We start from the raw sequence: 20713 nt of genomic DNA, 5'->3' as shown, positions 1-20713 counted from the left end.
TAAACCTCTTTGGGCTGTAAACGAAGGACTTGAAGTGTGAAAAAAAGCAAAAGAAATTGTAAAAAAAGGTTAGAGACAAAAAAGAAACAAAGAATTAAAACAGCAGTGGAAAGAGGAGGTTCAATATTTTTTTTTTTTCAGAGAGTAGCAAATGTGACAAGAAAACATTTGGACAATTAAATAAAAGTCTGCCTGGTATCACTACACCAGCTCTCTACTGACGTCAGTGGGTGTTGTGGCCCCTGCACTGCAGACAGTATATAGTCCTGAATTTATACCTCCTGCTACAAATAATCATATTTTGATACTGCCAAAGCAAGTAAGTGTGTAAAACTTGTAAACCACTCACGTAACAGAACCAGGGAGACTGATTTTTAAGTTAAGATGATCAAAAACAAATGGCCATTCTCCTCACCTGCGGCTTTTAAGCCCGTAAGGTCAGCCTGGGTCGTGCTCTCAGACTGTGCTCTGAGTGGTTTTTGATTGAAGCTGAAATTCCCGCATGGACACTTGACTCCAGAAGGGGGAGCTTCAGCAGGCACAATTACAGTAAAGTCAATTTGCAATGAAATATTTAAATAGTTGCTTTCTTACAAATAGATGTGAGGGTTTTATTCAGGGCAACAGCAGAATTTAATTTTGTCAGAACATGAATAAATGCTTCAAATATCTTCTGTCACCAAGCTCTATTAATAGCAATTTTATTATTATTTTTCTTTAAATAAAAACAATGACAAATAAATAAAAAACCTAAATCCTATTGAAAACAAATATCTTTAAAAGTAGTCACACATTTATGTAAATTATATCTAAAACTGTGATTTCTTACATTCTAATAGCTTTCAGTGTGAGTGTCTGAAAATAAGCAAACTGTCAGCTTTCCATTCACACCAGGTAAGGAAAAAATACACACATTTTAATTTATTGATAGCTTAAATAATAAACAGGAACTAAAAGTTGAGATGTCTTCTAGGTAATTTTGTTAATTTGGGGTTCTTGGAAAGCCGGTGTAAATGCATAGTTGTTAGGAATAAACTAACAATACACCTGCAGGGGTATTCATGTGTTTTTATGTGCAGAAGTGCACTAAATCTGAAAGAAAAGAGTCTGAAGACAGAAGAGAGAAAAGTTACACTTATAATTAAGCCCTTGGTGAAATCCAGTAACAAGTTTCTGAGGCAGAGTGCTGATTAACAATACAGGAGTCAAGAAAGCAAATAGGAAATCACTTGTGCCAAATCCAAAACATTTTAAGTTTCTACATGTTTGCCTTAGGGCATGGATTGACCAGTAGCTTTCAGAGCAACAAGACAACTCAAACTTTAAGAACTCTGTTCTTAGATATTTTGCACAGATTCCCTAACTTCCTTGGAGAGCTTAAAAAGCTGGCAATGAGTACCTGCAGACCTATCTTCCTCTGCAGCCATGACAACGATGTAGTATGTTCTGAATGTGTCCCTCTCAGTTTGGATGGTTTAAATATTTATTACCTCAGTTAAAAGGATTTTGAAAATTTTATCCTAGAGAGCCTTAAAAAGCAGAAAGTCAAGATATTTATCTGAAGTTTCCTCTGTCCTGGCCACTAGTTCAGAACAGTTTAATAGGTAGTACTTGAGTTATCAAATATAGTTGAGTAATTTCTAGGGTTAACCAGATAGGCTGCAGCTTTCTTTGCATGCCAAATAACTAAAGGAAAAAAGAATATAAAAAATATTGATAGAGAATATTTAGAAGAAGATTTTAGTACCATACATACAATGATCTGTTTCAAGGTTCTCAGTCTTTTAAACTTGTGATGGACTGTAACACCCAGAAAGTATTCACTTATAAACTCAGGCACTGATACAATTTCCCCTAAATGGCTAAATTTACAATTCTTTCAATTCCATTTTATAGGTATTGAAAATTGGCAATAAGTAAGAGTGTCACTTTCCAAGGTATTACTTCAAATCATATTGGTTCATATTGGGTTATACTATGAAAAATTAAAAAATTATAACTACATACAGAATTTAATAAAGAAATCACAGCTTGAGGGACCAAAAACTCCTTTATAAACTAGATAGGATACAGTTGCAACTCTGGAAAAATTAATTCTTGTCAGAGGGAAATATGAAATTGTTTTGGTTTTAGACATCTTTCTATCCTCATTGTACCTCTGCATTATGTATCCAACATAAAGGCCATCAAAGTTAGTGTTATTTTTTTGTGTTGGTTTGAATTGATTTCAAAACACATTTTTCTTTCCACTTTCAATGTATAACTACATCTGTATTTTATTTACTGTTATAAAACATATCCTTAACTTTCTGCTTCAGTTGCCAGATTTTTCACACTTTTTGCATAATCAATTTAAGCCTCTGGGAAATAAACTTTTTTTTCTTAGTTATTTTTTCATGGACTACTTCGATATCTGGGAACCCTTGGGGTTCCCAGTTTGCACATTTTATATTCACCTGAATATTAAAAGGCCATTAATATTATCTATTTGGTCCAAGAGAAATGAGTAGCTCATGTTTGGTTTTCAGTAAACGATCCATTCAACAGTGAATGGAGCAGAGAGCAGTGAAGTTGTGACTTTCCCTTCTAGTTTGTTCTGTTAGTGCAACATAGACACTGTAAAAATGCGCCCACCTTCATGCCTCTGACTGTAATTTTGTAAAGTATCTAATTAAGTACTTTCAGGCTTTTAGGGAAAAAAAAAACCAAACAAAACATTATTCTGGGAATAGAAGATCAGGAATTGAGTGAGTAATCCAAAGATCAACCTAAGAATCATGACTAAGACATGTATCACAATTTCAGAGTTCTTCAGATTCCCTGTAGTATATCCCCAGGTTTCACACACTAACAATGCCAGTGCTTAAAACAATGTAATAATATAAGAATATTCTCAAACATCCCTTATTAAAGGTATAATTTTTGACAGAGTTGTGCCCCTTTTTAAATGTGTGATAATTTAAGAAATCCAAGTTAGGCATTTTACTTCTTTAAGGAAGTTCATGGAAATATAAATTGAAAGTAGAAAAAAGTATTACACTGACTTAAGCACCTAAACTCCATCACTTTAGCATGATTCAGAACCCAAACTTACACACAACTGTGTTATTTTCCTAGTGTTGGTATTATTGCAAAATATCACATTTATTGTAAATGTGAAACAAATCTGCCTATTTTTTAGGACTTTTTAATTTATTAATTTGGAAAATCAACTATGAAAATGGTCAAAAATATAAAAACCAAGTTTCGATGACATTTTTTCCTGTCACTGATGCATTCCACCAACCATTTCAAGTTGTCAAAATTGAAAATAAAGTCAAAAAGAAAGGATGGTATTTGGAAGAGAGAGGGCAAAAGTGTTTATCAGGCTTAGAATATAAATTTGATTGCCTGTTATGTCAAAGACTGCAAAATTATTCTGTGATACATGCATTTGAAGCATGTGACAAATATACTTTCATCGATCTTAAAATCATACCAAAGATCAGTAATCATCAAGTATTCTTCCAAACTCATTTTCTAAAATAAAAAAGCTGATATTTTAAGCACAACTCACAGAGGCGCAATGTGCAGGCTCACACATACTGCTCACTCTCCTCCTTTTGACTTGAAGAGTTATTTGGTTTCAAATTACTTTTTGTCTACTTTATTTTTTTGCACAGTGGTGAAGTTAAATTCGGTGCTTCAGAAACATGTATGAAATACACCTTTTCCCAGGATATGTATTTGTGGAAAACCTAACAAAAATTGCAAACTTTGTTCCCCTTTCTTACTTTGTCCACACTCTGTCCTGTCAAACATTCACAGTTTGTGGTGACAAGACCCTGCTCAGTGCCAAAGAAACTTAAAATGCAGGATCGTTGTACTCTATCAGTCCATGTGAGATCAGAAGTCTGGGAATAATCCTGTGTTTGCAACAGGGAAACAAGATTTTAGACATAGTCAGTTATTCCCACCTACTAGGAATAATCATCTTTGACCTGTGTTAAGGGATAGCCTTTTCCCAAAGCGTATGTATACTGACCATACATCCACAATCTTGAATATGCTGGCAGTTTTGTCCCAGGAAAATGACTGATCCCTCTCCCTAATACACGGGGCTCAATGAAGCAGTGAAAAAAAGGAGGTCTGGGTGGTTAAGGTTTTTGATGATGGCCAACTGGCAAGTAATGAATGTCAGCGTGTGAAATCCTGCTCCCTATAATTAATCTGAAATAGCTATCTTCAAATCACCTTAATATCCTGAAAAGTATAGTATCCTGTATCATGAGTGTTTAGCCAAGGAATCTATAAAAAAATCTTAGAAAAGTCTGCTGAAAGTATGCAGAGCTATGCTTATTACAAGTTTTATAATTAACAGCTCCAGTACTGCTCTAGTTCTTTGCATCAAGTCTACTCAGATAATTCAGGTAACCCTCACTCAATTTTTTTTGGACAATTTGTTTTGCAGAAAATAGGTTAAAATAAAAACAACAAAAAATTTTCAGTATATGACATAATTTTCCCTTCCAACATATACTACATCTCAAAATCTTAAACCAATTGCCTTAAATTGAACAATATTTCTGCTGCCTGAAACTGCTCATAAGCCTTTGAAATGGAAATTAAGTTTCTGGAAGGACAGTTTAGGTTAAAAGACACAAAACTGGCTAATAAATAACAGAAAGCAGAAAGTTGGAAAAAGGTGGAACACCAAGGGTCTTAGACTTACTTGAAGACAGTAGAAAGTAAGCATAAAAGGCATGAAAATGTCAGCCTTTTACAGCCACTTTACATTTTCTGAAAATGTCAGCCTTTTATAGCCACTTTACATTTTCTTTGCACTGTTGCAAATAACTGATTTATTACAGGGCAACTGTAAGCTGAACTTATAAAAAAATATGTAAACCAACCCTGAAAATTGGTTTGACATAATTCACTTTTCCTAATTCTGATTTTTTATATTTGCTGAAACGGTTAAAAAACCTTGTAGAGAAGGACTTAACTTTCAGGAGTTTAGAAACGTTTAGACAACGTACGCTTCAATATTTCTGGAGTAGAACATTTTTGATCTTTTTATTAAGAAATAAAATGTTAAGCTTACTTGATGTAAAAAAGACCAACATTGTAACTAAAGGCTGATTTCATGAAAATGAAACTTTCAATAAATCTGAAATGAATTCAAATAATAGGATTAAAACAAGTTATGCAGATTCATAGCTGATCAAGAGACAGCAATTTTCTTATAATTTTATTTTCACTAGAAAATTCACACTGATCAGACACTTTATATGTTAACAAATGTGCAGATGTGCACAGAGTTGGATTTACCATTTTTTTGATTTATACTTCATAATTTTTTCAAGGACTGTTTATGGAGTGTGACTGATCAGTGTGCAATTGCACTCCCAAAAAAGTTACTGTGCAGATGTTTAATGTGAAGGAAGAAGAGGAGAGGAGAGGAGAGGAGAGGAGAGGAGAGGAGAGGAGAGGAGAGGAGAGGAGAGGAGAGGAGAGGAGAGGAGAGGAGAGGAGAGGAGAGGAGAGGAGAGGAGAGGAGAGGAGAGGAGAGGAGGAGAGGAGAGGAGAGGAGAGGAGAGGAGAGGAGAGGAGAGGAGAGGAGAGGAGAGGAGAGGAGAGGAGAGGAGAGGAGAGGAGAGGAGAGGAGAGGAGAGGAGAGGAGAGGAGAGGAGAGGAGAGGAGAGGAGAGGAGAGGGAGGTAGGAGAGGAGAGGAGGAGAGGAGAGGAGAGGTGAGGAGAGGAGGGAGAGGAGAGGAGAGGAGAGGAGAGGAGAGGAGAGGAGAGGAGAGGAAAGGAAGAGAAGAAGAGAAGAGAAGAGAGAGAGAAGAGAAGAGAAGAGAAGAAGAGAAGAGAAGAGAAGAGAAGAGAAGAGAAGAGAAGAGAAGAGAAGGAAGAGAAGAGAAGAGAAGAGAAAAGAGAAAGAAGAGAAGAAGAGTGAAGAGAAAGAGAAGAGAAGAGAAGAGAAGAGAAGAGAAGAGAAGAGAAGAGAAGAGAAGAGAGGGAAGAGAAGAGAAGGGAAGAGAAGAGAAGGGAAGAGAAGGGAAGAGAAGAGAAGGGAAGGGAAGGAAAAAGGTTTTGGTTCTGCTGGATAACAGGAAATGGTCTTGAACACCCTTGCTTTGTTATTGCTGAGCTCCACTGGAAATACAACAGTTACAGCAATGTTACTCAATCCCACAAGAGCCAAGGTGGTATCAATTTACTGTTTCCACAGCTGCAGGGTATTAAGTGCTGACTGCACCAGTTCTGTGGTCGTTGCACTGTGTTTAGCCATACACCAAGTCAAGTGTCACATCTACCACTGACAAAGGGCTTGTTTTTCCTCTAGGTTGTTGGATGCTGATGAGTACACATCCTCTTGCTCTGCTATCTGCCCATCAACCATAAATTCCTCTTATTGACCATCACTAGCCCCTCTTAGGCTTCTATCTCTCATTCACTCTCATTCATACCTAAACACAGTCACACACACATGAAAGGTAATTTCCTGTTGGGAGATCTTGCTAAGATCTTCCTTTTCTATTTTTTTTTCTAAAGGCTCTTCCCTCTGAAACCTTCCAAATTTTGATCAGCAGTGAGGACAAAGGAAAATGCTTAAGTAGAAATGCTGAGCTCTAAATAGACATTAATGAATAATGGAGGAAGGGATTGATATACATTCTTAACCATTCTGTCTGACTGAGAAATTGCTGAAAAGTTATTCTGAGTTTTACGTTTCTTCTTCCTTCATTACAAATTGCTGGAAGGGCCAAAAGCTATTCAGTTATTAGCAACAATTAAGGTTGTTCATTTGATACCAAATTACTTTGGTAGTCAGGAAACCCTATTCATTGTGGGCAGTTAAGTGTGAAAACCTGACAAAAATAAAAAAAAAAAAAAAAAAAAGTTTTCCCCCGATCCTTCCCTTTAAGAATTTCTGGGAAATAGCATGGAGGATATTGAGGCACTTTTGTGGCTTGCTGTTAGCATGCCACTAGACTAGTGGAACTACAGCATAAATTGACCATACTGAAATTATTACATAAGATGGACAATTTCAGTTACTCTTTAAAAACCTCAGTCCATGGACAAGTAACATTTGTTTTTGACTTAATTTTCTATTTCATTATCAACTGTGTGTTTTAATCTATAAAAACAAAAAGGCAGTCTTTAGAACAGAAACGTAGCAAGAGTTGCCTACAAAGGAAATTCCTGTCAGTCTTTTTATTTAGGAGTTCTCATTCACGTTTTGTGGTCCTGATGGAAGGTATTTGTCCAAATGAAGAAATATATTCCAGCATGAGAATAGAACTGAAATGAGGGGCACCTGTATTTGACAGTTTGGTGCATGTGCATAAAGTTCCTAAGTTTTTTTGGGAAAGACTCATATCACAAAGTATTAATGCATATTGAAACTGCTGAAACTGTCAGTATTGTGACACCTGTATCACAGATGAAGGATGGTAAAGGAGTGGTTAATCATAGCCATCATCCAACTGGGTGAGCAATATTTGCACTAGGAAAAATGACCATTTTGAACAAATTTGTTGGCAGAAAAGAAATTTTCTTGGGGTAAAATGGGCATAGAAGAATGTAGCTAAGTGAAATAATGGCAAGTTTTGACAGAAGTGAAGATGATAGAACCATACTGTGCTTTCAGAAGAACAGTCTGGCTTGATTGCTAGATAAGCCAAATAAAACATATTTGTCCTGTAAAGCTGCATAGCAATGTCAATGACATGTTGTGAAAATAGTCAACATATGTAAAAATGGAAATAATAAGTTATGACTACCTGACTCTACACTTTACAAGGCAGCCTAGAATTTAAGGAAAGAGTTGGTGAAAAATTTATATGTAAATTAGTATTTTACCTATGCATTATTTTTTGGTTTAGGTAAAATCACATTGGTTGAGACTTTTGTATGATGCATGTTTATATGGAATTTTGGCTGTCATATGCCTTTGGGTATTCATATGGAATACTCATAAGGGTCCAGTTCTGGGAAAGTTTTCTTTAGCTTATTTGGAGGCCTGGGTAAAGAAGAAAATGTTGTGCTGGGCAGGGGTGTCTCAGATGGTAAAGTTACAGCTCCTTTTCTACACAAATCTCATAGACAAGCTGACCACAGAAAGGTTGTTGTAGCAAACAGGATCACCTGAGACACAGTAAAGGGACAGCCCTACACGCAGTCTTGATGGCCACAGATTTTATCCTGGCTGTGTCCTGAAAAGTGTGTCTTACTTATAGTTCATTATGAAAAAAGAAGGGCATAGAAATTGCATAGAAAGGAATAGAAATTGGGGAAAGAGACAAGTAAAATTTTGATGGCTCTTGAGGGGGCTGGGGTGATAAGATGTGACATAGAGATTTAAAGTATAAGACATAGAGATTTAAATGGCATGGAAGGTTTAGAAAAATTCCCTATTCAAGTCACAGAATGGCTGCCAGAGGCCTTCTGGGATTGCTTTCCTCTAGATCTCTGGATACACCATAAAAGGCCCTCTAGGCTGATATCCTAGGTATCAAATGTTCCAATATTCCTAGTTTCATCAATCAAGACTTCATAATCTGAATGACTAGTCAGGCAAGGCAAGGAGCTTTCCCTCAAGCAGAATTTAAGAAATAAATCCTCACAATGCCCTTTGTATAACTCCAAATGATATCTGGTCTTCCTGGATGAGGAAGAACTCACGGGGAGACTTTTGCAACTTTGTGGGAATCTCTGTTAAGTGAGTTCGATTCATCTGCCTGTGGGATTAGATTTCCACTCATTTGAAACCCATTGAAGAGCCAGGATCAATTCTCAATAGTGTTGACTCAGATTTCCCTAGGAAAAGGGAAGAAAGGACCATTTGAATCAATAGCTATGTCTGCATACTTGTTAATGGAAGAGCCGTTTATTACTTTGTGCCAGGAAGCCATCTCTGCCACTCAGTTTTGATCATTTACAGAGGTAGATAGCCAGAATTGTCCCCAGCAACACTTTGGCTAACATCATGTATCACTTCTCCAAGCAATGTTTGGGCACAGTACAGGAGTTAGGACAGCCCACTGGCTGCTCCTAGAAGGGAATTCGGAAAGCAGCTGCAGTATTTTAGAAGACATTTTCAAGAAGGCATTCTAGAAGGCATGAAGGCATTTCAAGTCAGGTTGTTTTTTTGGTTTTGGTTTTTTGTTAGGTTTTTTTGTTTTGTTTTTTTTTTAAGAGCTAATAAGACCCCCAACAAAATGCCATCCACCAATGAAACAAAGCCTGATTGACTGATGCGGCATTTTTCAAATTAGCATTGTTTAGCAACTTTTGCTTCAGCTGTCTTTTCACAACTGTCCCAAGAGGAAAAGAAAATAAGACTGGCCTTTGCCTCGCTTGTGAAATTGTTATTCTGTATAGAGGGATGATCAGAACAGAGCTGATCAAACCAGCACTTCTGGTTTCTTTCAGAATGTAACTGCAGTGATGCTTATTTTAAAATGGGCTTCTCATGCATTTCCTCTTACAAAATTCAGAGCATCTGAGCCCTGCAATGAAATGCATTTTACATCAGGTACACCATCTAAACAGTATCTGGAGCAGAGAGAGATCTCATCACTTCCAGTCCTAATTAACCAATGGGTTTTCTCTTGTGGCATGACTCCACTGTATTAAATCTTACATTTCTTGCTGCAAAGTAGCACAAGCTCAATGGGAAACATAGAAAGTGTCTTTCTCTTCCAGAATACTGTATCTCAGCAACTAGGGAAAGCTTCTGGGAGGTGGATGCAGTAGATTTGAATTACCTCCATCTGAAGTAAGAGCTGAATCCAGATAATTTCCCAAACCCTTAAGGACAAGACGGTTGTAAAACAACTACATCCTTTGGTGATCTATTAGAAAAATGTAGATTTTTAGAAACCTCTATCTTGCTAATATCATGCAGATGACTTTCATAAAGAAATCCCTAATTCCTGGTTTTCAGTGGATGGAGGCAGGAGAGATGGACTGCATTTTATATGCATTCCAGAGATTTAAAAACTTAAATGTCAAACATGAACATATGGCAACTTTAGATGCTAGCAGTTACAGGGATGTTTGGGAAGAAGGGGATGGGGGAAATAGGAGAACATTTGTGAGATAAGATTGAAGATCGATAACTCAAATCCACTTTTGCCCACTTATTAAAAGCCTGCGAGCCTTTTATTTATGCTGGTAGATTCATGTCAGAACACAAGCAGAGACACTGAAAAATGATCATTCATATTCTTAAAATGATACTACAGTCTCTGGCACAATATCACTCTGTTCCAACTAGTGTGCTTGAACATAATTCTCAGGCATGCATTGGAAATTAGCACAGAATGGGAATCATTCCCAACAGGCAGTTTGAATGTTGTTAGCTTGTTTTTGATGGCAAGAGAGCTTAATAGTAAGGACGTGCCAGTTGGCTTCAGTGTCAAAGAAAGCCCTAGGCTCTGTTTAGTTTGCTAGTGTAGATATAATCCTATTGGTTCTAACATCTAAATCTAACCTGAATCTTTTTCTATTTTGCAGAGAAGGTGGAGACTGTTTTGGGATGCTGCCCCTTGTGAATTGGAATTGACCTTGCAAACACCTATTCATATAAATTATTGTAAATCAAATAGTCCCACTGATCTTAAAAAGCTGCCTATAAAATCAGAACAAACATTTGTGAGTGAGGTTTTGCAGAATCAGCATGTGGCGGGACAGGTGCAAAATAGAAACTTAGAATCTGATTCCTGTGCGGTGGTGCATTCTGCTTCCAGAGAAACTGAGATCATAAACAACACAGCAATCTGTCTCACCTTTGAGTTGTTTGTCTATGCTTAAGTTGATTCTGTGGCTTTTCCCCAAAACAGTAGTGTACCATATGCTCAGTATGGTTTCTTCTTTTCATCCTTTCATCCTCAGTGAGGAAATTGAATGAAATCTCACATTGTTGTCTATTTCCCCATCAAGGAGTTTCTTCCTTGGAGAAAAAAAAAAACATTATGTGTTATCTGCACTTGTCTTTAATATTAAAAACTAAGAAACAAAGTGTTATTAATTATTTAGAAATTACTGGCTGTGATCATTATACTAAATGACAATTATGGTTATTGTTTACATCAAGAAGTTCCAGTGGGGAAATAGAACAAATTCCCTATATAGTTTGAGCTGCACAAGCATAAAGGAAAAAGATAGACTCTGTACTTTATTTTGGAAAGAAATAAGTAATAATGGCCAGTTTTGAGAACCAAAGGGCTAAGAAATAAAATTGGTTTGATTTATTTTTATTGGATTGTCCCTCCCTTCTGCAATCATGCCCAGGGATATCTATCATATCTCTCCATGCTTCCCATGCTTTTCTTACATTCCACTGCCTCTATCCCTTACATAGCTGTATAGCCCATTTTACACCTGTCTTCACCTTCTTTGTTATTTCTGGTAAAAACCTAAGAGAAAATGCAGCCATTGTCATAAATAATTTTCTACAACTAGCTCTCACAGAGTCATGAGGATACATCTGCCACCCATCTCAGCAGACTAAAGTATAGGGGACTTAATTTCTTTCATTTGAGGAAATATTTCATAGAAGTCTTGGCTGGAAGGAGCCTCTGGAGGTTGTAAAGCCCAGAGTTTCTACTTTAGGTGGGACTATAGCACCACCGGGTCATGGGGTTTGGCTATTTTTTATATATTTGGTTTGTTTTGGTTAAGTCCTTGGAAGAAATCCAAGGACAGAAGGTTCCCCCTTATGCCTTGCTGGGTAAGTGGTGTGACAGTGACGAACAACCTTTCTGGAAAAGTCTTCCTCCCCTCTAATGGGAATGTTCGTAGCCATAGTTTATGGCCTTGTTATTTCTTCTGCCACTACAAAGATATTGGGTTGGCCATCTTAAAAACTGACTTTTAAGCTGCTGTAGGCTGTTCATTGGTCCTGATCTGTGTCCTCACCAGAATAATGAATCACAGACTCATAGAATCATTAAGGTTGGAAAAGATCTCTAAGATCATTAACCCAGGACCTCTTTGTTCACCACTAATACAGAGGGCTACAACTACATGCCTTTTAAATACTTTTAGGGATGGGGATTCCACCACTTCACCAGGCAGACTATTGCAATGCTTGACAACTCTTTCAGTGGAGAATATTTTCTTAATATCTAATCTAAGTTTCCCCTGGTGCAATTTGAAACCATTTCCTCTCATCCTGTCACTTGATACCTGGGAGAAGAGACTAGCCTTCAATATCTTCTCAGGTAATTGTAGAGGGTCATAAGGTCTCCCCTGAGGCTCCTTTTCTCCAGGCTAAACAAACCCATCTCCTTCAGCTGCTCCTCCTAAGACTCGTGCTCCAAATCCCTCACCAGCTTTGCTGCCCGTCTCTGGACATGGTCCAGTACCTCAGTGTCTGTCTTGCAAGGAGAGACCCAGAACTGAACGCACAATTTTAGGTGTACCCTCACCAGTACGGAGGGAAAATCACTTCCCTGGTTCTGCTGACCACATTAGCTTTGATACAAACCAGGGTGCTACTTGGCTATCTGGGCACACATGTTGGCTCATGTACAGATGACTGTTGACTAACACCCCTAGATCTTTTTCCATCAAGCAGTTTTACAGACACTCTTCCCCCAGCTTGTATCACCACATGGGGTTGCTGTGAACTAAGTGCAGAATCCAGTCCTTCACCTTGTTGAACCTCATACAATTGGTTTTAACCCATTGATGAAGCCTGTCCAGATCACGCTGTAGAGCTTTCCTACCCTCCAGCAGATCAACACTCCTGCCCAGATTGGTGTCATCTGCAAGCTGACTGAGGGTACACTCAATCAATCACCTGGTCTAGATCATCAGTAAAGATATTAAACAGCACTGGGACCACTGCTGAGTCCTGAGGAACCTCACTAGTGACTGGCCAACAACTGGAGGTAACTCCATACACCATCACTTTCTGGAGTCAGCTATCCGGACAGTGTTCTATCCAGTGACCAGTGCACCCGTCCAAACCATCTGATGGTCTCCCAGTCCACCCTTAGAGGTGATGTGTGAACTGCTTGGCAGCCCCCATATGTGGTCTGGGAGACCCCCAACTGATGTTTTCAACCTTTCTATCTTCTCACTTTGTTCTTTTTCTTCTTCACTTTTTTTTATTGCTCATGTTTACAGTGGACCACATAAGACTGTCTCACTTTGCCTCCTTTACAAGCAACTCCTAATACTGTTCCCTTCACTCCTATTAATAACAACAGTTCAAATTTCTTGTTAATGATATCTGATGAGGTGATATCTCCTCTGATATCTACTCTGCTTGCAAGTTTCTCACTTCATATACAAAAAAGGACATCAGTTTTGGGACGTCTGTTATTCTTGTGTTGCTGGTACCCTCTTGTGTGACCATCACCTGGCTTCATGGCCAGGATCTGTTGCAGTCCTCTGTAGCTGGACTCTTTAGTGACTTTCAGTTGATGAGTGATGTCTTCTTGTTTGTTTGCTGTGGGGCTTGATGAATTCTTCTCCTCCCAGGCTGTCTTGCCTCAGCAAAATTGTTCCATGTGTCACTTCCATCTGTACCAGCTCTTTGCCTTTCTTTCCCATTCTTCAGTGTAATGCATGGCATAACTGTCTGATTTGTTTGCTCACAGAATCTCTGTAGCATATTGAGTTTTGTTAAAAGCTTGTGACTATGCAAAAAGGTCTGCTGTCTTCCTTACCCTGTCGTACTACGACACGAAATAACTCATGTATTCACTCAAGATATAAAAGAAGGAAAAAAGGAAATTTTATTTCTGACCTTGTAATACATAGAATTCTAAAGTGACAGTGGATTGGAGGGTGAAATTGTCTCCTCTCCAACCACACTAGTCAAGCTAACAGTTTATAATTTTTCTCTTCTCACAAAGAAGAATGCAAAACAATCATTATTTACATGACAGTGTGTGAGAAACTCTAGTAGAAATATGTAAACATCAGAAGGTATAGAAAACTTTTAAAAGAACTTTAGAAGTTTTAAAAGAACAGGGTGACATTACTCTCTGTGCTGGTTTTGCCTGAGATAGAGTTAATTTTTTTCTGAGTAGTTGCTTCCGTGCTGTTTTGGGATGTAGTATGAGAATAATGTAGATAACACATTGATGTTTTTGTTGTTGTTCAGTAGTACTTACCCTAAGTAGTACAACCCATAAGATGCTCAGTAGTACTTACCCTAAGTCAGTTCCCATGCTCTGCCAACAAAAAGGTGCCCAAGAAGCTAGGAGGGAGCACAGACAGGACAGCTGATCTGAACTGGCCAAAAAGATATTCCATAGCATATGACATCACACTCAGCAAATAAGGATAGGGGAAGAAGAAGGAAGTAGAGGGACACTAAGAGTGATAGTGTTTGTCTTCCCAAGTAATCATTAGACATGATGGAGCTCTGTTTTCCCAGGAATAGCTGAACACCTGCCTTCCCATTCACCCACGGGAAGTGGTGAATTAATTCCTTGTTCTTCTTTGCTTGCATGTGCAGCTTTTGCTTTACCTGTTAAACTGTCTTTATCTTAACCCAGGAGTTTTCCCAGTTTTGCTCTTCTGATCCTCTTCCCCATCCCAACAGGGAGGGGAAGATGGGGGGGAATGAGTGAACTGCAACTAAGCAGTTGATATCTGGGTTTAAACAATGACACCCTGGTTACTACACTCTGAATTAGGTGAAACTGGATCCAGCAGGGAGGGAGGTGATTCCCTCCTGGAGAAGATGCCTATGATCAGCTCAGGGAAGTTCTAGAGAGTAAAGTGAGAAGAAAAAACAAAAGGTTTTAAAAACATGACAAATAGAGAAAATTCTGCATGAAAAAGGAGCAACTGGCTTCTAATATAACTGAAGATTAGAAAAAAAAAATCCAACAAATAAATTAACCAAAGCCATACAACAATCTTTTTTATATTCACAGAACATTAGATGGCTTTGGTGTATTCATTTGTGAAGAGCATGCAGCCAGATGGACTCAAAATTTTTGATGGCCCATCATCCTGCCCAAATGCCTTATGGAACTATTCACCCGGGAAAACCATCAGAATCTAGTTTCTCCACTGATGGAATGTAATTTGCTGGAGGAAATTCTTGGTGGAGGCTTGCTTCCTTACACCTTTTTTACATTCTTCAGTCAGTACTAACATTTTCTTTCTGAAACAAATCAGCTTCTCTAAATTAATTGATTTCTATATCTAAAATCACAGTTTCTATTTTCTTCAACTCATTCGTCACAACCTCCTTCTGCCCCTATTTTTTCTTTCCTCAGAGAACCTTGCCAATTTCTATTGAGAGAAAGGCGATAAAGTGTGAGTCTGTTCTCATTCTTCTTTTTTTCTTTTCACTGTCTCATGTTTCTCCAGAGTTGAGGATGAGAAAGCTTCTGCTCTCCTCTTCTCCACAAAGTGGCCTAAAGTATCTCATACCATCTCCTTACCTCATGTTGTGACACTTTCGAGCATTTTGACCTCTGCTTCGCATCTCACATAACAAACAAGTTCTATATTTTTCCATTCTTGTAAAGAGAATAAAAATATGTCCAAACACACACTTACATTTGCACCAGTCTTCTTATCCATTTCCTTTGAGGCTTTTTTTTTAGTGCAAAGCTAATTTCATTCTCATTTCAATCAGAAACCTGTTCATGTGTGGCTGCTGTGAGCTGCAGTGTATAAAAGCCCTATTACCTTTTTCACTTCCAATGGCAAATACCAGAAGCAATCTCACTCCCTGCTCTGACTGCCACCAACAGTCATCCATCTTCAACATTGCCAAGCTTGTTTTCTTAAAAGTGCCCTCTTATTCTGTGGTGACTCTGTCCTCTTCTAAGCCTCAGTTGCCATGTCCTTTAGAGAATGCCTCTTTGTGCCTTATTCTCCTCTCTGTGTATGTTTCATGCATCTGCCAGTGGTCCTTTCTTCATCATCATCCAAACATGGTTGATCTTATCCATACTAATTCGACCAGAATGCACCAATCTGCCACTTCACAGCAGGGCAATTTCTTTCTGAATAAGGCAAAATTCTGATGTGTTTTTCCAGCATTACCTGGTGATTATCTAGTCACCTCATCTAGCTCAACTCATCTAAACAAATCTTCTAAGGAAAATTGAAAGTGCTTTTTTTCTTCCTTCTTTAATGTCTATACCAGGGGAAGTGTCTGTGTGTGTCATTCAAAACATCTGACTCAGATATCCTTTCTAGGGCCTCCGGTATAGGTTATATTTAAATAGTGTGTCTTCCTTTTGTACACTACCTTTAATACACAGCTTTTCCATTAATTTCTACTACCTGTACTATAATCCTTTTGGATGCTATTTGACTGATTTCAATCACCTGTATGCAGTGCAGACATTTGCATCTGTCTCTTTTCTTTGGATTTCTCTTTATACAGTGTAGAAAAATAGCTATTATAGAATGGAAATTTTGCTAAAATAGTCATCCAATAAATTTTTTTTACATTTTTTCCCCAAAAGTTCCTGTATCTTGGAGGACTAGTTCCTATGTAAATATTCATGCTGAAGAAGTCTAAAATTAGCTTAAGTCAATCTTGTCTCCTTTTTCCTTTTTCTCTTCAGATTTATAATTTCTTTCCTTTATATCCTACCAAAGGCAAACTATCCCCACTTAGAGTCCATATGAAAATAGAATTCCTGGTTTATTTCTCCAGGCTGTAACTTTGACTGTATCATTCATAATTATTCATCCATGCAATAACTACACCTTTCATCTGAAATCAAGTTTGTGCCACTTATCTTTCTCACTGTTTTCCATCTCTCATTTACTGTTCAGACTGACAGCCACATATGGCCATTGCTGTAACTTCATGTTGTTTACTTAAAGACATTTTAGAACAAACATATGTATAGTTCCTCCCAGGCTGTCCTGCATGTTTAAGGAAATATTCCCATATACATCTGCCATGCTGTAGAAATTAGATTTTTACAAAACCCCACCAAATATCTTCCTTGCTGTGACACTCACAAAAAAACTTGTCAAGTGTTTGCTTCTGATCCGCTGAGGCCCCTGATATGGATGTTCAACCACAATTCTGTTTTTTTTTTTTTTTCCTTAATCTCACTTCCATGAAAATAATATTTTTGAGCAAGGACTGTTTATGACTTGTATTTACACAGTACTTAGCATAAAGATAAGTCAGACTATGAATAACTATTCTAAATGTTAAAAAAATAAACAAATAATAATAACAAGAGTGATATGAGATATTTTGTATGTAGTATTTAAATTATCTCTAAGTCTCAAATGAACAGAATGTACCCTTTCTTTGTTACTTCAAAAATTCACCATAAATATAATTTTTATTGTACTTCAGAGGAAGGAAAAAACTATTATTTTTCAGTAAGTATAGCCATATATGATACTCAATTCTTGTAGGATAAGAAGGATAAGCCTACATTTTAGACTGAATTTTGCACCTGTCTCTATTGGGAATGGCAAGCTATTTACAGTAATTCAGGAGAATTCCTACCAGAGAGCTTGGCAGTGACAGAACTGGATTATGTGTTATATTGTAGGTCACAAAGATGCGAGAAAATTCACCCCAATAATTTTTTTTCCAGTCAGCTCTAGTGTTCCTAGTTTGTGTACCCTGACTTTCATATATTTCCTTTGTTTATATAGCTTTTAATATTTTAAATGTAGATAGCAGTATTAATTTGTATTTGTTTCATATTTACATAGGTTTTGAATTGAGTTAATTAAGTTAAAGCTGAGTTTTAAGAAAAAAATCAGATTAATGGTATTGTGCAATTTCAGGTAAACAAAGGAAGTTATACTGCTGTTTATATTTTTAATACGATTTATATTTATAAGGATCTATTTTTTTCTTTAATCTGTGTAATTAATAAGTTAATGTTTGATAGATACTAATGAACAAAAAGAAATGTATAGAGCATTATTACTTATATAATCATCAGAAGGCCATTTATCTTAACCTAGTATTTCCCTTTTCAGTTTATTTCTATAATCTCCAGACATATACAGAAACAAACTTTCCCATCAAGTTTGTACAACCTAGAATGCAAAAAACTGTCACTTTATTTCATTAAGTTCAGATCCACCTCATAGAGTTGAGACATGAATTTTCAGTGACTGAGTGCAGCAGAAAGAACATCACAAATTAGCCTAGCGAGCCAGTGCACATTTTTAATATGTATTTATTTCTATAAATGTAAGTGCTGAGAATCTGATTTCATTAAAATTATGGCATATTACAGTTAGGATCTCTATTAGCATATTTTCTGCAAGCTGAAGTATTAGGTTTTGAAGTACCATTTTAGGCAATTTTTGCAGAGTGACAGATACAGATTTTCATTAGGATCACAGCAAGCTGTTGGCTAAGATTGAACTCTAGAGAACAAGGCCCACTAGAACTACATAAAAATATGTTAAATTACTATCAGGGTTGTGGAAGCATGAATTCCACAAGAAAAAGAAAATTAATATAGATATTCAAGGGTGTGACCCCCTGAGGTATAGTTCTTGGAGAAAATAAATAAACCCCAAAAACGTCAAATCTTCAAAGTTGAAAACTATGTCATTTAAAAGGCAAAAAAGATCAGGAAACATTTTTTCTTGCTTTGATTTGATTGTGTGTTTATAGAAAAAAAATCTGAGTAAGATGAAAAAATAGAAAACAATCACCTGAAATACTTGTGAGATTATGCTATGCTCTACTTTCTAAACTCATGAACCCCTGCTTTTCACTCAATGATATGACTTTTTATGCTGTGCCACATTCATATATTCTCATTAAGTCTCATAATCCAGGTGCATAGTTCTGTCTCAAGGGAGACCTCCACTCATGTTTTCTCTGCCCTCTGTTTTCAAATGGGGAAACTAGCATAATTGATAGCTGTGCTCAGTTTCCTTTGAAGCTCTTGAGTACAGAACCAAGTGGAAAAAAAAGAACAACAAAAAAATGTTTTGTACGTTTATGGGGGAAAGGATACTGCAGAAGGACAAAGGAACATGGAAAGCTGGAAGATGAAGGAAAAAATGGAAGAAAATCATGAGGGAACTGCAGTTGAAGATAAAATGCGATATAGTATCAGATTGCAAGAACAGAGGGACAGAAGTATGAGTGAGTTCCAAAAGTCACTTCCTCTAGAGATCTTGTGTCACAGATGCTGCTGCTGCTGCTGCTGAAGAATAGGATTTAGACATCCATCAAAGGCCTGCTGTTGTCCTGGTGGGAAAATAAATAGTTCAACATATTGCTCATCTAAACCAAAGTTACCCTGTAAAGACTTAGAAGGTTGGGAAACTTGGGACCCATGAAGGATTCTCTCCATTCTCTTACTCAATCAATTCTCTGCTTTTCTCTTTTCTTTGCTCTCTCTCTTTATAACTATAAATGTCATATATATACAAAATTTAAAATAATATATATAGAAACCACATATAGCATATGAATAGGTTTAGGTAGGTTTAAGGGGTGTGTGTATGTGTGTATTTACACACATATGTATCTATTATATTTATGTGTAAAATGTATGTGCAAAATTCTTCTTAAGCCTGAATGAAGCAAATATAAATCTTATTTAAGAGCTGGCTGAATTCCAAAGTGACATTGCATATAATAACTTCATGCGCGTGTGCACACATAAACACATTGTACATTCACAGTTTTAATGTTCAAATGCAAAGTATAGGTCAATGTTATAATTATTCACTATGTCTATCAGAACATTTCCAGGAGGTTAAAAAAAAACCCATCAGGTAACCCTGAAAGTTTTGGAATTCCAGTTGGATCCATAACCAATGTAATGAACAAGTATAAATATTCAACAGCTATTTTTTAAATGAGATTTGATGTGAGTTTTCTCCTCTATTTTCTTTCTAGTGAGAAACAGAAGGATTAGATAGGCTTTGGAGAGAATTGCTAGAAAACACAACAGATATGAGGTTTGCTCTTCCAACTTTGTCTCAGAAAATCTGTAGCCTAGACACAACTGAGAATTATAAGGAAAATAGTCCTTGTATATTAATCTGTTGAGCATGGCATGGAAAAACAGGAATCAAAGCCCAATACTCACTTTAACATTACTGTTGTTGGATTCTCTTGGAACAAATTAAGATCACTAGTTTTAAGGCCAAGGTTTTTTGCCTGCCCTGACTAACAGTCTAAGAAAATCTGATTCTAAACTGGATGCAGCTCATATGGGAAATTCTTTCTTATAGTGTTTAGCTGTGCAATTAAAGCAATGAATTTTCTTAACTTAGTTTCTGAATTTGTACAGCTGCTAAAACAGTAGACATTCACTTCATTCTTTTTCTCATCTCTTTTATGATGTCATAAAGATTTTATGAGTTATTAATGAGGATCTAGACTTTTGACCTTCAATACTTGGCTGAGGAAAAATTTATCAATGCACAGCTCTGCTTTTAGTGGTCACTCCAGGTGTTAATATCTAAACTTGACTACTGATTGGTTTGACCTAACTTCCTGAAAAAATTCACTTCCATGTCAAACCATGACAGATAGAGCCAATTGGAGTCTGTTGAGGTGTAAGAATCTATATTCTGTGTCATTAAATAAAAGCAATTAAAAGTATGCTGTTTGTGCCTTTGTTCTTAAAAGTATGTTGAAAAGTTTTCTGGGCTAACCTGACAAAACACAGTCACTGGCAGAGCCAACACCATTGCTCACATCTAGCTCAAAGAAGGTTCTGTAATGTAACACATAAGGAGGCAGAGGAGAGACTGCTTCACTTTTAAA

This window comes from Vidua macroura, chromosome 3 (genome assembly GCF_024509145.1).
Source record: "Vidua macroura isolate BioBank_ID:100142 chromosome 3, ASM2450914v1, whole genome shotgun sequence".
NCBI lineage: Eukaryota > Metazoa > Chordata > Aves > Passeriformes > Viduidae > Vidua > Vidua macroura.
This window is presented reverse-complemented; position numbering follows the sequence as displayed.